An 18,419-nucleotide genomic window follows, 5' to 3' on the forward strand; every position below is an offset into this window, starting at 1 on the left:
CATGGTTCTAAAATCAATTATTGAATTAACTATTTATTCCTTCAACAAATATATTTCAGTCCCTACTTATGTTGTGATTAAAAAAATGTTTATAGTCATGTTCTTATGGAACTTTCAAAGGAATGGGGTAGAAAGAACTTGAAGGAAAAAAAAGTGATAACTGTTTCAAAAGAGAAAATACAAGAAGCTAGGGAAGTTATAAAACTACACTAGAGCAGTGATTCTGAAATTTGATCATATCTACTAGTCATGCAGAGAGCTTGCTAAAGCACCGATTTTTTTGCCTCAGCTGCGTACCCCCACAATCTCAGAGTTTAGGATTCAGCACTACTAGGTTGCTGTGCAAAAATTTGCATTTATATCAAGCTTACCAGTAATGCAAATGTTGCCAATCCAATGACAATGCTTTGCATATAAAGGATATAGAGTGTAACAGTAGTCATTCCTACCAAAATAAATATTGAGTAGACCTGAAGCTAAGAAAGTAATTAGTTGAATAGTGAGTAGAGGAGAGATTAAACAAGCCTGAGAACTCTGAGGTAAAAGAGACAAGGAAACAAACACTACAAAGAGACCACTGAGAGGGAGAGGATGTAGGGAGGAGTATGTAAGACTGATTCAAGAAAGTGAAATGAGACCAGTGCACCCAGAATATAGAGACCTAAAGAAGTGATTTAACAAGTTGAAAGAGACAGGAACTCAACCATGAAGAGTCTTGCAATTTCTTGGGCTGATTTTAGTTTTTAGCCTAAGGGCTTATGTGAAACTCTAACATGTTCTAAGTACAAAAATTAAATACTCAAATTTATAGTTTTTAGTTTGTAGACTCTTCTGATGGAGAATGCATTGACCAGAGCCATATGTGCATATGAGATGACCTATAAAGAGAATATGTTTGACTTATGGGAAGAGGTAAGAGTGGCTTAGTTTAATGTGGTGGTGGTAGTGAAGAAAAACCACTGAAACCCAGTTGGGTAGCTTTGTGTAGTTTTAATTTACCCTTGTCACACACCCCTCCTGGGTGCAGTAGTAGTCTTGAAGACAGTGGTCTGAATTTCTAGGTGAGTTCTTGGTTCTACAGGGAGCAGAGCAGACTTATGCAAAAGTAATTGTGTTTCTTGTTTTGATCTGTCTGGGGATTCCCTGAAGGGCTGACACAAGCAGCTTGACTTTGTTTTGCCTAACTGGGAACTCTTTCAGTGTGGAGAAGCAACTTTAGGGAGGAAGTTTCTCATAACAATTGAAAGGCAAATGAGCAAGCCTCTGGGCAAAGGATAAAAGTTGGTACAGACAATAGGCATGCTGAAAGCCTTGGAGGCAAAGCTGATAAGTAAGATACTTTGTGGAATAAGATCTCTGAAAAGCTCCTGGATACACAAGGATATTTGGAAAGCCACACACATGTAAAGAGTAGAATGTATGCTCAGCAAAGATCTGAAAAATCATAACCTTTCAACTGAAATTTAGTTACAGCACAAGCAGAAAGTAAAAAGGCTGAGGCTGAGTTGTAAATGAGCTGACTAAGCACTGGAGGAGTATCCTCAAACAGAGCCAACTGGCAAAGAAAATATTTGCTTTCTTATTTTTTTCTTGGGTCCAGAAGTTTAAGAAAATCTGTTAAACATGCATTAAAACTGTTACAACCACCTTAGTTAATAAAAATTTCTGAGACCACACAACAAATAATATAGTCTTGACAAAAATAGTTTAGAAAACTAAAGCAACTACAACAGAGAACAAGCAATAATACCCGGGGTGTAGGGAGATTCTGATTTCCAGAGATACGACATAATGCTATCAAAAAATATCCAATTTCAAAAAAAAATTGTGAGGTATGTAAGAAACAAGAAACTATAGGCTTTTTACAGGAAAAGAGAAACTTGAAACTGAAAGAACATAGATATTTGTACTATAAAATGACTTTAAATCAACTGTCTTAAATATGCTCAAAAGGAAACTGTGATAAAAGAAATAAAGAAAACTAAGAGAATAATTACTTAAATAGAATATCAATAAAGAGATATAAATTATTAAGAAGAACCAAAAGGAAATTCTGGAGCTGAAAAGTTCAAAATTCTCTGAAGAGGTCAATGGAAGATTGAGCAGTTAAAAGACATAATCTATGGACTGGAAGATAAAAAATTGAATCATCCCAACTGAGGAACAGAAATTTAAAAGGACTGAAGAAAAATAAACAAAGATTAAGTGATCTGTGGTATGCCATCTAGTGGAACAATATATGCACAATAGGAGTACCAGAAGGAAAGGAGAGAGAGAAATGGGCAGAAAGAATATTTGAAGACATAAGGATTGAAAATTCTCAACTTTGATGAAAGCATGAATCTATACATTCAATAAACCTAATGAACCCCAAGAAACTTAAAGTCAAATATATCCAAAACCAACTTTTTTCATAGCCAAAATGGCAAAAGAGAAAAAGGAGAGAATGTTGAAAATAGCAAAAGAAAAGGAAATCATCATGTGCAAGAGATCCTCACTATAATTAGTAGTCAATTTCTGATGAGAAATCTTGAAGGCAGAAGGCAGTGGGATGACATATTTTAAGTGCTGAAACAAAAAACACTGTCAACCAAGCACTGTTGTCAGCCAAACCAATCCTACAAAAATTAAAGATAAATATGATATCCTTAGATAAACACAAAATGAAGTTGTTTACTGCTTAGTATATCTACTATTCAAGAAATACCAAAGATGGTCCTTCAAGCTTAAATGAAAGGACAGTAATCAGTAAATCAAAATTATACAAATGAATAAGGGGGATTGGTAAAAGTAGCCCCATAGGTAACTATAAAAGCTGATATTACTTTATTTGGGGTTTGTATATCCTCTTATTTGCATACATGATATAAAAGACAAATGTATAGAAGAATAATTCTATGTTAATGGGCATATTGTCATTTTTGACAATAACAACATAAAGAGAGAGGGATAAAGATGTAAAGAGTAGAGTTTTAGTATGCTATTGAAGCTAAGTTAGTACTAATGAAATATGGATTGTTGTAAGTTTATGAGGTTAATTTTAACCTGCAAGATAATCACTAAGAAAATAAATTTAAGATGTACAGAAAAGGACATGATAAGGGAATCAAAAGAGTACACTATCAAATACCAATTGAACACAGAGTCAGTAATGAAAGAAATGAGGAACTAAAAGGATATGCAACATACAGAAAGCAACTACCAAAATGGCAGAAGAAAACTATTTCTTATTTGTAATTACTTTAAATGTAAATGGATTAAAATCTCCAGTTAAAATACAGAGATTGGCAGAAGGGAAAAATTATATGATCTATATACATATGATCTTCAAGAGACTCATTTTTGATCTGAAGACACAAATACTCTGATGGTGAAGGGGTGGGAAAAGGTATTCCATGAAAATAGTGACCAAAAGGAAGCTGAAGTGACTATATTAATATAAGGTACAATAGAATTTAGGTTGATTATTGTTACAAGAGTCAAAGAAGGACATTATAAATTTAAAAAGAGTCAATCCATTCCTAATATAGGTTACAGTGAAAACCATGGTCAGAGGGAAATTTATAGCTACATATGCCAAAATTTAAAAAAAGAACAATGTCAAATCAGTAACATACTTTACATATTAAGGAACTAGAATATGAAGAGCAAACTATAACTTCTTCCTTCATAGCTAGAAGAAGGAAGTACAGTTGCCCCCTGAACAACATGAGGGTTGCAGGCACTGATTCTGCACAGTCCAAATTCTGCATCTAATTTTATAGTTGGCCCTCTGCATCTGCAGATTTAATCAACTATGGATCATGTAGTATTGTAGTATGTATTTAGGGAAAGAAAACCACATATAAGTGGACCCATGCAATTCAAGACAGTGTTACTCAAGGGTCAACTGTAAAATATCAAGATAAGAATGGAACCAAATGGAAAAGAATAGAAAAACAATAGAGAATATCAATAAAACCAAAAAAGAAGATGAATTTAAATTGATCTTCATCTAAATTGACCAAGAAAAAAAAAATAGAGTAGACTCAAATTACTAAAAATATAAAATAAAGTGGGTACATTGTTACCAAACATTCACACAAAAAAAGAATCATAAGGGAATATTTTGAAAAATTGTACACCAACAAAATTGATAACCTATATGAAATGGACATGCAAAGTACCAAAGCTTTAAATAAAAAGAAATAAAAACTATAAAGAGACCAAAAACAAGTATAGAGAATCAATCAGTAATAAAAACACTTCAACAAAGAAAATCCCAGGACAAGAACTGACAAATTCTATCAAACATTTAAAGAAGAATTAATGCCAGTTTTTCCCAAACACTTTCTGAAAGGCAGGGTACACTTCCTAAATCCTTCTGTGATACTGGAATTACCCTAATATCAGAGCCAGACAATTATATTACAAGGAAAGAAAACTATACATCCATATACATTATGTGTATAGATGCAAAATACTGTTAAACAAAATACTATTAAAACAAATCCAGCTGCATATTAAAATATTTATAAACCATAACGAAATGAGATTTACTCAAAAATGCAAGGATGTTTCAACACATGAAAATCAATGGCATATACCACATTAATAGAGTAAGAGATGAAACACATGATTTTCTACAGGGACACAGAACACATTTGACAACATTTTAAAATTTTTCCCAATTTTTAAAAAAGTTCAATTGGAACTATGTCATCCTGATTAAGTGCTTAAAAAACACACAGCTAACATCACACTCAGTGGTTAAGACTGGACATTTTCACCCTAATTTAACTAGCAAGACATGGCACCTTTTGCTACTTCTATTAAACATTTTATTTGAAGTCTCAGCCAGAGGAATTAGACAAAATAAAAGCAATACAAATTGCAAAGGAATAAGTAAAATTTTGTCTATTCATATTTTATTCCTAAAGAATCCACACACAAAAAAATAATAGAGCTTATAAAAATTATTCATATTTGCAGGACATAATAAAAACACACAAAAGGCAATTATGTTTCTCTACATTAGCAACAAACAATTTGAAAAGGAAATTAAGTGAACAGATCCAACAGATGGAAAATCAGTAAGAACACAGTAGGATTCAACAACATCATCATTCTGCTGGATTTAATTGACACCTATGGACTGCTACTTCTGACAATAGCAGAATATTCATTCTCTTCAAACTCACTTAGAACATTCACCAATATAAGCCATATTCTGGGCCTTTAAAAAAACACCTTAACAGATTTAAAAGCATAGAAATCATACAATGTCTGCTTTCAGACCAGAATGGAATTAAACCAGGAATCAATAACAGAAAGATAACTGGAAAATCACTAAGTATGTGGAAATTAAAGAACAAACAAACAAAAAACTCCTAAATAGCACATAGGTCAGGTCAAAGAAGAAATCACAAGACAAATTTAAAATTATTCTGAACTAAATGAAAATAAAAATGCATCTTGTAAAAATTTATACAGGGCAGCAAAAGCAGTGCTTCAAGGATAATTTATACAATTTAAGGCATGTATTAGAAAAGAAGAAATACTAAATCAATAATATAAGTTTTCACCTTAAGAAACTAGAAAAAGAAGAACAAATTAAAATCAAAGTAAGTAGAAAAAAAAAATTGAGCAAAAATCAGAGCAACTGAAATCATTAAATCAATTGAGAAAATCAATGAAACCAAAGGCTGGCTCTTTGAAAAAAATCAATAATATTAATAAGCCTCCAGCCAGGCTAACTAAGAAAAAAAAAAAAGGACACAAATTACTAATATCAGGAATGAAAGAGGGGACATAACTACAGATACCATTGAAATTAAAAGAATGATAAAGAACTACTGTGAAAAACTCCATGCTCACAAATTTTATAACCTAAATGAAATGTATCAGTTCCTTAGAAGACACAATTTTCAAAGGTCACAGAAGAAGAGATTAACAATTTGAATAGGACTATATCAATTGCAGAAATTTAACCAATAATTAATAACTTTCTAAAACACAAAGTATCAGGCCTACATGGGTTCAATGGTTAATTCTACCAAACATTTAAGGAAGAATTATATTAATTCCCTACAATCTTTTTTAGAGGACAGACACAGGAGGAATATTTCTAAATTCATTATAAGAGGCTAGCATTATCCTAATATCAGAATCAAAGATGTTACAAGAAAAGAAAATTCCAGATCAATATCTCTCATGAACATAGATGCAAAAATCTTTAACAAAATATTAGCAAGTTGAGTTCTACTATTTACAAAAAGAATTATACACTATGACCAGGTGGGATCTAAGCCTGGTATGCAATTCTGGTCCAACACTCAAAAATTAATTAAGGTAATCTGTCACATCAACAGGCTAAAAAGGAAAAAATAATCACATGATCATATTAATAGATGCAGAAAGCCATTTGACAAAATCCATATCATATTCAGGTGAAAATTCTTCACAATCCAGGAATTCAAGGAAACCTCCTTAACTCAATTAAAAAAAAAAAAAATAGTATCTACAAAATCCTAGAGTTAACATCATGTTTAACACTAAGAAACTCAAAGCTTTCCAGCTAAGCTCAGGTTCAACACAAATATATCCCTTCTCACCAGCGCTTTTCGATATCATATTGGAAGTCCTGGATGATGTAATAAGACCAAAAAAAAGGAAATAAAAGGTATACAAACTGGGAAGGAATAAATAAAACTGTCTTTGTTCTCAGATAATGTGATTGTTCAGGTAGAAAATCTGACAGTATTGACAAAAAACAAAATACAAACAAAGAAACAAATAAAAACCCTCCTAGAACTAAGAAGTAATCATAGCAAGTTTATAGGATACAAAGTTAACCTAAAAGCCAATCTCTTTCCTGTATACTAGCAATGACTGAGTGGCATATGAAATTAAAACACAAGGACATTTACCTTAGCTGTCCCCAAAATATTTTATTAGAAATCTAATAAAATATTTGTAAGATCTAAACAAAGAAAACTATAAAATTTTGATGGATGAAAGCAGATAAATTGATGGAGAGATTTTCCATGTTCATGGATAGGAAAATTCAATGTTGTCAATTGTACAGTAACTATAACTCAATACAAAAAATAAGTTTATATTGCCAAGATGTTACTTCTTCCCAATTTGATTTATGCACTTAATGCAATTTCAATAAAAAACTCAAGTTATTTTGTAGATATTGACAAACTGATTCTAAAGTTTATATGAAGAGGCAAAAGAACGAGAGTAGGCAAACACAATATTAAAGAACAAAGTTTGAGGACTGACACTACCCAACATCTTGATTTACTATAAAGCTACAGTAATCAAGACATTGTGGAACTGGTTAAAAAATAGACAAATAGATCAATGGAACAGAATAGAGAGCCAAGAAATAGACCCTCATAAATATAGTCAACTGATCTTGGACAAAGGAGTAAAGGCGATACCATGGAACAAAGACGGTCACTTCAACAGATGGTGCTGCAACAACTGGAGAGCCACATTCAAACAAATCATCTAGATACAGACTTTATACCCCTCACAAAAATAACTTAAAATGGATCACAGACCTAAATGTAAAGCACAAAACTATAAAACTCCCAGAAGATAACATAGAAGATGTAGATGACTTTGGGTATGTCAATGAATTTTTAGATACCACAACAAAGGCACAATCCATATAAGAAGTAAGTGATAAGCTGGGCTTTATTAAAATTAAAAATGTCTACTCTGTGAAAGATAATTTTAAGGGAACGAGAAGATAAACCACAGACTAGAATAAAATATTTGCAAAAGACACATCTGATAAAGGACCATTATCAAAAATACATAAAGAGGGACCTCCTTGGTGCTCCAGTGGGTAAGACTCCACACCCCCAGTACAGGGGGCCTGGTTTCAATCCCTGGTTGGGGAACTAAATCCCACATGCATGCTGCAACTAAGAAGCCCACATACTGTAGCTAAGAAGCCTGCATGCCGCAACTAAGAAACAAACAAAAAATCCTGCATGCTGCAATGAACATCCCCTGTGCTGCAACTAAGACCTGGCACAGCCAAAATAAATTAAAAAACAAACAAAAAAAACCAAAACATAAAGAATTCTTAAAACTCAACAAAAAGAAAAAAAAAAAAAATTAAAAATAGGCCAAAAAAGAGACACCCAGTGAAAGAAAATATACAGATGGCAAATATGAAAAGATGATTTTCCACATTACATGTCATTAGGGAAATGCAAATGAAAGCAACAATGAGGTACCACTGCACAGCTATTAGGATGGCCAAAATCCAAAACACTTGACACCACTGAATGCTGGCAAGCTGTGAAACAACAGGAATTGTCATTCTTGCTGTGGGAATGCGAGATGGTACAGCTACTTTGTAAGACAGTTTTGTATTTTCTTACAAAACTAAATGCACTCTTGCCATATGATCCAGCAATAGCACTCTTTGGTATTTACCCAAAGGGGTTGAAAATGTCCACACCATAATCTGCTCATGGATGTTTATAGCAGTTTTATTCATCATTGTCAAACTTGGAAGCAACCAAGTTGTCCTTCAGTAGGTGAATGGATAAACTAGTACACCTAGACAATGGGATATTAATCAGCACTAAAAAAGTAATGCTCTACCAAGACATGAAAAGACATTAAGGAAATGTAAAAGCATATTACTCAGTGTAAGAAACCAATCTGAAAGGCTACATACCACCGATTCCAACTAGATGACATTTGGGGAAAGGAAAAGCTATTGAGATACTAAAAATATCAGTGGTTGTTAGGGGTTGGAGAAAGGGATGGGGATTAATATGCAGTGCAAAAAGGGTTTTTAAGGCAGTGAAAACACTCTATATGATGCCGTAATGATGGATACATGTCATTATACATTTGTCCAGACACGTAGAATGTACAACACCAGAAGTGAAATCTAATGAAAGCTATGGACTTTGGTTGACCATGACGTGTCAGTGTAGATTCATCAGCTGAAGCAAATGTCCCACCTCTGGTGGGGAATGCTGATAACTGTAGAGGCTATGCACATGTGAGGGTGACAAGTATGGGAAATCTCTGTATCTTCTCCTCAATTTTGATGTGAACCTAAAACTGCTCTAGAAACATAAAGTCTTAATAAAATAAGATTTATAAAGGATATTAAGACACAATTCATTTACAATAGCATCAAAAAAATACTTAAGAATATGTTCAACTAGGACTTTTATACTGATACCACAAACCATTGCAGAAAGAAATTTTAAAAGGCCTAAGTAAATGGTAAGACATCATGTGTTCACGGACTGGATGACTTAAAATTGTTAAGACGTCAATACTCCCCCCAAACAATACAAAGATTCAATGAAACTCCTATCAAAACCCCAATGGCCTATTTTGCTATATATCTATTTTAAAACTTACTACAAACTATCATGATCAAAACTCTGTATTGTCCTCAAACATATGAACCTACAGGTTAGTGGAATAAAATTGAGTTTCCAGAAATAAACTATACATCTATAGTCTATTAATTTTTAACAAAGGTACCAAGGCTATTCAATAGGGAAAGAATATCATCTTCAACAAATAATGCTTGGACAAATAGATGTCCACAAGCAAAAGAATAAATTTGACCCCTCATCTCACACTATTTATAAAAATTAACTCAAAATAAATCAAAGATCTAATTATGAGGGTTAAGTCTATAAAACTCTTAGATGAATACATATGGATATTTTTCATAGTCTTTGATTTGGTATCAGTTTCCTAGATATGATACCAAAAGAATGAGCAATGAATAAAAAATAGATAAATTGGACTTTATCAAAATTAAAATTTTGTATACCAAAAGACACTAAAAAAGAGTTTAAAAACTACCCATAGAATGGGAGAACATATTTTCAAAGCACATATCTCAAAAAGCCTAATATACAAAAACTAAAGAACTCTTACAACTCAACAAAATGTTATGTTTGAAATTTTAAGTTTCATACTTTTATAAAACAAATAAATACACATGACAAGTAATTACTTGGACCTAAAGATTTGCAGCTAAGGCAGCAGATCTGGACTAGAGATATGGTTTAAAGAATTATAAATGGTAATTGAAGATGTGAGAGTGAATGAGATCATTGAGGGAGTTTAGAGTCTTAAGAACTTCATAATTTAAGTATTAGGTAGAGGCGAATAAAGGACAGAATTATTTGGGCAGACAAACCAACAGTAAAGGAAAAGCAGGAAATTATGTTTGATTTCAAAGAGAGACAGTAATTCAATCAAAGAGAGAATAGTCAAAAGTATTGACTGCTGATTAGATCTCAAATATGGCCTAAGAACTGAGTCATACCTTTTGGATTTAGCACTGTGGAGTCACTGTTATTCTACTTTTGAAAGAAAGCAGGGATTGGAAATTTGATTGAAATGGTTTTGAACAATGTATTCAATTAAGAGCAAAATATGGTGGTAGCTGTAACACACAACTCAGTTGAGAACTTTAGAATGATAGGTGAGATTAAAGCTGTAACTTGAGGTAAATGTAATGTCAGTGGAAGAGCTTTCTTATTTTTTGAATGTGGACAATTAAATACATTAAAACATAATCAGCAGTCCTTCATTGAAAAAAAAAACTGTCATAAAGTTAAAGTGTCTTAGATGATGGCAAGACAGAGGGATTGAATGAAATATACTTAAAGGACTAAAGAACAGTATCTCAGTAGTCTTAGGAGCTTACTATTTCAGGAACACAAAGATTTCTTCTGGGAATACATAAAGTAGTATTTTATAATTATATAAAAGCTAACATAGATCTCATACTATATACTGGATTAGAATGATCTCATTTCTCTAATAGAAAAATTACAAACCCATTAAATATCTGCTTTTTGTTTCTCCTTAGAATGAATCATTGGTATTAATAAATATATCAGCATCTATTTGCATATACATTTTAGAAATCAGGGACTATGTTTATTGGCTTTCAAATCAAATCACTGTGCTTAGAGACATCATCTAAAACCCTTTTTTTGAAACTTAAAATGGAGCAATGCTTATAAAGAATATTACTGCAATGTATTTCATAAATATTTTGTTTTTATGTGCTAAACTTGGAATTTTTATATTAAACATGATCTTCTATGTATTCCAGGTATTATGAATGAGAAGGAAATAATAACTTAAAAATAACAAAAAAGAACTATATTTCTCAGATATAGTTTATGTATGTAATTAAAAATAAAAACACAATCATGAGGTTAATTTGACATATGTGATGCCATCTGTGAGAAATGGAGAAAAGAATGATAAGCATACATGATTTACTTACACAAGAGTTGCATTTCCTAGTGTGATCAGATATATTTAGCTTAACAAAATGTTAAAAAATCTTTATGAATGTTTAAACATTAGATCCACTGAATGAAAAACAATTCTACATTAGACAATGTCATTTTTGTTACTAGATGAAGTTAATGAGTAATTATTTTTCAAACTACCAAAAAAAAAATATAGAATTAGTTTATGTATTTTTCAAGATTAAGTATTGTGAAGAGAAAATAAATTATTCCAAAACCTTCTTTAGATGCTAGTACAGAGCACCAGCTGTAACATGCAGGGGCTAAGAGCATAACAGACAGACCTGAGCTCAGAGTCATGGCTGTACACACTAAATGGTTGACTTTGGGCAAATAATATCACCACTTAAATCCTTTTCCTCATCTGTAAAATGGGTTGATAATAGTAGTACCTACTTCATACTTTTCCTTTGAGAATGATATAGATGAATATTTAGCATAGTGCCCAGAACATTAAAATTTGTACTTTGTTATTTTTTTATTAGAATACTCAGCTTTTGCCAACAGTTAGGTACTTTTGTTATCATAAGGATAACAGCATATAAACTTGTAGAAAAAAATGAGACAGAAAATTGATTATGGTGGTTCTCTCCACAGAACATATCCTATAAGCAGAAAGCTAAAAAGTAAAAGTGACCTGCTTCAGCTATTCTTTCTAACACACCCAACAGTAAGGATGAAGATTAACTTGGCTTGCTTTCAACATCCTTACCTCCATTTACTCTCACCCTAACTATATGTATTTATATAACTAACAAGAAACTCAGAATGCAAAAATTTTCCTTCTGGCTTCTCTATTATTTGTATAATTTTTAAAATTGATACTTTATAGTGATGTAATATTCTTTTTCCTAAAAGTTAAATAAATATCTGTACTCCAACTCTTTTGCCTAAAATTAGTCAAATTCCCCCACTTCCTGCCCCATTGTTTATATGATACCTAAGAACTTCTTAGCAGGACAAGGTCAAGTTTGGGGACCTGTATCTCTGTCAAGCCTCACACCTTCCATTGCATACAACTTGCCCTTAAATCCAGCTTTGCTAAGTTCTTAGTTGTCCTCAAAGTGTTTTTACCCTTTTTTCTCCTCTGTTTTTACATATGTCACAGGGATTGGTGAGTAAATGGATTTAAAATAAAATGAATTTTGGAGTAACAGAAGAGTATTATAATAAGGCAAATATAAACATTAGTGATAGAATGGCATTGTAAAGGAAAGAATAAATTTGAGAGACTGCTAAATAACTGTGTGAGATCTGAGGGAGAAAAAATAGTAATGACAGAAATATTCAATGTTAAATAACTGGAAATAACCAGGATAAAATAAAATTATTTACTATGACATAGTAAGCTCACCATGACATACCTGTCTATAACTATAGCTTCATTTCTGGTAACTGTCCAGCATAAATTTAATGGCTCAGCCATTTCAAACCACTTGAAGGTTCTAGAATACGCCATAATATCAGATACATCTAAACTTAACAGATACCTCAAAACACTCCTAAAAACCCTTTCTCATTTTGATTCATGACTCTTACATTTAACAGTATTTATGAAATGCCCAACATGTTCTAGGTCCTTTGCTAGATACTGGGGATAAAACATGGAGAAATAACAGACCAAGTCTTTGCTTCAATTAATTATTCCCCAATTGTATAATTGCAATTTTATGAGTTGAAGCAAAGGCTATGATAAAGCAATATGGAGAATTGGGAGCTTATAACAGAGAAACTCCTTTCTTCAATTAGAAATGACTAAGAAAAGATCTCTAGGATAAATGTAAGCTAACCAAAAGATGTGGTGGGGCAATGGCAGGAATTTTCTGGACAAAAAGAAGAGCATATAAAAAGACCCTATAGGAGTAAGTATAAAGGCATTCATGGGCTATTGAAAGAACAGAGAAAAATGAGGCAAGAGGAAACATGTATGAATGGACAAGCCTGAGGAGACCAGCTCAGGCAGAGCTCAGAAGGCCAGCTGGAGAATTTATTCTTTACCCCAAAATAAATTGGAAATAGTTGAAAATCAATTAATGCAATACACTATATTAATATAATAAAAGACAAAAACCAACCATCTCAATACACACCATGAAAGCATTTGAGAAATACCAACACTTATTCATGGTAAAGACTACTGATAAACTAGGAATAAAAGGAATTTGCTCAACAACAACAACAAAAATCCTATAGCCAACATTATATTTAATATTAAAAGACAGAATGCTCCTTCCCTAAGATCAGGAACAAAGCAAGGATGACCACTATCACCACTTCTCTTCAACTTTATGCTGGATGTTCTAGCAATGTAATGAAGCAAGAAAATGAATTAAAAAGTATTTTGTTTGTAAAAGAAGAAAATTTTTAAAAACTTTTATTGACAATATCATTTTGTATACAAAAATTTTTTACAGAATTCACAGGGCCATCAATGTCTCAGAGCACAATATCAATTAAAAAATTTATTTCTATATACTAACAATGAACAAAATGCAACTGAAATTATTTCAATCACAATAGCATTAAAAGAATGAAAGAGTTAAACATCAAATTCTATGAAACGCTGCAGAAAGAAATTATGAAATACTAAATAAACAGAGAAGTATGTTCATGGATTGGAAAATGCAATTTTGGGAGTGAGATATCAACTCTATAAATTTATCTATTAATTCAGCATAGTCCCATCAAAATCCCAACTAGTATATTAAAAAACTTAACAAGCTGATCTTAAATTCATATGAAATTTCAAAGGATCCCAAATAGCAAACACAATCTTGATAAAGAAGAATAAATTTGGAAAATTATACTACACAATTTTAAGACTTATACAATGCAGTAACCAAGTATAATACTGGTATTAGTATAAATATATATTAATGGTACAGAATTGGAAGCCAGAAATACACACTTAAATTTATGGTCAACTAATTCTGTCAAGGGTGCCAAGACAATGCAATAGGGAAGGATAGGATTTTCAACAAATGTTTCTGGAACAGTTGGCAATCCATATGCAAAAAGTTTAATTTAGAACCCTACCTCACACCATGCACAAAAATTAACTCAAAATGGATATTGCACAGAGAAGTAGTAACACAGCAGGCTTGAGACTGCTATCCTTAGAAAGGCATGCTTGCAAGATGGACCCGTGACTAATGTCTGGGAAGGGATTTCAGGAGTATTCCCACAATTCCCTAAATGATAAGGAAGTCTTAACATGCCTAAATGATTTGTGCAAATGATATAGTTTATGCTGAATACTTGCATTCCTTCAGGAAGTCTAGAGTTTTGATACTTGCTAAGCAGAAGATTCCTATATGACTAGTGTCTAGTAAAAACCATGGCCAATTAGTCTCTAATGAGCTCCCCTAATAAAAGACATCTCACATGTCTTGTGGCAATTAGATACTGGAGGAAGTAAGTGACTAGAGAAATGGACCAATTCCTTAGAAGGTACAAGCTGCCAAAGCACACACAGGAAGAAATAAACAACCTGAATATGCCTGTATCTATTAAAGAGATACAACCAATAATTACCTCCTCTCTTGGTGTATTGAAGGTTTTGTGTTGTTTATAATATATAAGTTTAGTGTATCAGAGTCACAATCAAGTGATGTTATACCACTTCACATAGACTGTAAGAACCTTAAAATATCATATTTAGATTTCTTTCCTCCTGAACTTTGTCCTGTATTGTCAAAGAGTTTAAGTTTACATATGTTGTTAATCACACATTATTTTTGTTGAAACTATTATCTTTAAAAAATTTACTTAAGTATATAGAACTTTTGCATATTAACCTGTAAAGTTGTCAGCATCACTTATTTCATTTTTATAAATCCATTATTTCCTTCTGGTTTAACTTTTCTTCTGCCTGAAGGACATTAACAGTTTGGTAGTACAGGTTTTCTGGTGATAAATGTGTTCGGCTTTTGGATGTCTGAAAAATCTTGATTTTACAATAGACTCTGAAATATTTTTACTGGGTACAGAATTCTAAATTTTTTTTTCAAGTACTTTAAGATGTTGCTCCATTGTATTCTTGCTTGCCCTGTTTCAGATAAGATTTTATTATTCCTAAGATTGTTTCTCTATATATGTGTTTTTGTCTTCCTTCTTTTCATTTTCCTAATCACTGCTTTTGAGCATCTTGATTGTAATGTTCTTTTATGTCATTCATCTTTCTTTTGCTTTAGTTTCACTGGACATCTTGGAACTGTGAATTTATCATTTTAATCGAATATGGGAAAATTTCAGCTATTATTAATTCAGATATCACTCCCCCACCCAAGCCTTTGGGAACTCCCATTATACACACACACACACACACACACACACACACACACACACACACACACACGTATATGTCCTATTGCTCACTGACATCTTCCTCAATTTAAATTGTTATAATTTTGATTTTTTATACTATTTCATTTTGGAAAGGTTTTTATTGTTATGTCTTTACTATTCTTCTGTATTATCTAAACTGTTATTAATCTCACCTAGTATATTTTAAACTTCAGGCATTGTAGTACTTGCCTCTAGAATTTCAATTTTCTTTTTAAAAAATATCTTCTATGTCTCTAAGTTTTTAATATATGAAATGCAGTTATAGTGACTTCATACATCATTGCCTGATAATTCTGACATATTTTTAAATTGTGAGTTAGTTTTGATTTAGTCACTTTTTCCAAATTATTGGCCATATATTCCTGCTTCTTTGCATGCCTACTAGTACTTTTTCACTGGATGCCAATCCTTGTTAATTTTACTTTCTTGGGTTCTAGTTATTTTTGTATTTCTGTAAATGTTCTTCAGCTTTGTTTGGGGATGCAGCTAAGTTGCTTGAAAATGATTTGATTTGTTGGCTTTATATTATGGTCAGTTAGGTCAAGCGAGAATATTGTTTAGACTTGGATGAATTATTGCGCATTTCTGATGCAAGACCTTCTGGGTTTGCCACCCAGTGTTTCATGAGCAACTAGGTATTCTAGTTTGACTGATGGCAATGGGCTACAATCCCATTCTGTGAGTTTCCAGTACTGTGCCATTTTATACTTTTGGTTGGTTATTTTTTAAGACATAAGTAGTTTCTTCACAGACATGTATTGATCAGTACACTGCTGAATAATACTCAAGAGAAACCCTATGTGGATCTGTGGAGATCTCTCTCTGTGAAGCTCTCTGTTGTTTGTTACTATATCTGTAAAGTCTAGCTGCCTTGGTCTCTCTTGACTCTAATATTCATATCCTCAACCTATTTAATTTCCTGATTTCCACATCCCTGTATCATACCATGGAAACCCTCGGTAGGTATTAACCTGGGACCACAGTAGGGCTTTTTTTACCCATTTTCCCAGGGATCATTGTCCTTCACTGTCTAATGTCCAGTGTCCTCTGAACTGTTGTTGTATATCTTTTGTCCTTTTTGATCTCCTTCCTGCTTTTTTTTTATCCTTCCTGCTGTTTTTTTTCCCCTTCTACTTGGGAGGATAAATCTAATCCCTGTTACTTTTGTGTTTGTGTCAGAAACAGAAATCCTCCAAATGTCAGGCTTTTGAAATTCCTTTATTGAAGCCTATAGTTGATAATCTATTAGCCTCTTGTTTCTTTGTTCCCTATATTTTTTGTATTATTTGATTATTGTAATGACTGAATTTTATGTCCAAAATTATCTTATTGAAACAGACAGGCGAGAAGATGGCAGAAGAGTAAGATGCAGATATCACCTTCCTCCTCACAGATACATCAGAAATACATCTACACGTGGAACTTCTCCTATAGAACACCCATCAAACGCTGGCAGAAGACCTCAGACCTCCCCAAAGGCAAGAAACTCCCCTGGGTAGGGCAAAAGTAAAAAGAATAAACAGAGACAAAGAATAGGGACGGGACCTGCACCAGTGGGAGGGAGCCAAGAAGGAGGAAAGATTCCCACACACTAGAAGCCCCTTCACGGGCGGAGACTGTGGGTGGCGGAGGGGTAAGCTCCGGAGCCGCAGAGGAGAGTGCAGCAACAGGGTGCAGAGGGCAAAGCGGAGAGATTCCCGCAGAGGATCGGTGCGGTGCCGACCAGCACTCACCAGCCCTAGAGGCTTGTCTGCTCACTGGCCGGGGTGGGCGGGGGCCGGGAGCTGTGGCTCGGGCTTCAGTCAGATCCAAGGGAAAGGTCTGGAGTTGGCAGAGTGAAAACAGCCTGAAGGGGTTAGTGTACCACGGCTAGCCAGGAGGGAGTCTGGGGAAATGTCTGGAGCTGCTGAAGAGGCAAGAGACCTTTTCTTCCCTCTTTGCTTCCTGGTGCGCCAGGAGAGGGGATTAAGGGCACCTAATAAAGGAGCTCCAGAAAAGGGCACGAGCCACGGCTGTCAGCACGGACAATAGAGATGGGTGTGGGACACTAAGGTTGCTGCTGCCGCCACCAAGAAGCCTGTGTGTGAGCACAGGTCACTATCCACACCGCCCCTCCTGGGAGCCCATGCAGCCCGCCACTTCCGGGGTCCTGGGATCCAGGAACAGTTTCCCCAGAACGCGCGGCGCACCTTAGGCCGATGCAACGTCACGCTGGCCTCTGCCACCACGGACTCGCAGCGCATCCGTGCCCCTCCCTCTCCCCCGGCCTGTGCCAGAGGCCCCGAATCAGCTGCTCCTTTAACCCCGTCCTGTCTGAGCGAAGGGCAGACGCCCTCAGATGACCTACAAGCAGAGGCGGGGCCGAGTACAAAGCTGAACCCCAAGAGCTGTGCAAACAAAGAGGAGAGGGGGAGTTCTCTCCCAGCAGCCTCAGAAGCAGCGGATTAAAGCTCCACAATCAACTTGAAGTGCCCTGCATCTGTGGAAAACCTGAATAGACAGCGAAATATCCCAAGTTGAGGAGGTGGACTTTGGGAGCAAGATATACTATTATTTTCCCCTTTTTTCTTTTATTGAGTGTGTGTTTGTATTGCTGTGTGAGATTTTGTCTGTATAGCTTTGCTTGCACCATTTGTCCCAGGGTTAGACCAACCCGTTTTTTTCTTTTTAATAGAAATTTTTCTTCTTAATAATTTTTATTTTAATAACTATATTTTATCCTACTTTATTTTGTCTTCTCCCTTTCATTCT

General features: G+C 34.0%; 1 long non-coding RNA gene across 2 annotated transcripts in view; it reads left to right on the plus strand.

Moving 5' to 3' along the window:
- Positions 1 to 18,199, plus strand: part of LOC136794663 (uncharacterized) — a 1,213,806-nt gene extending 1,195,607 nt beyond the window's left edge. For both annotated transcript variants that reach the window (XR_010841734.1, XR_010841738.1), the window contains one exon: positions 17,007 to 18,199. This is a non-coding gene — a long non-coding RNA (uncharacterized lncRNA). The remainder of the gene's footprint in view (positions 1 to 17,006) is intronic.
- Positions 18,200 to 18,419: the final 220 nt, after the last annotated feature.

The sequence above is a fragment of the Kogia breviceps genome, chromosome 8 (assembly GCF_026419965.1).
Source record: "Kogia breviceps isolate mKogBre1 chromosome 8, mKogBre1 haplotype 1, whole genome shotgun sequence".
NCBI classification, from domain to species: Eukaryota; Metazoa; Chordata; class Mammalia; order Artiodactyla; family Physeteridae; genus Kogia; species Kogia breviceps.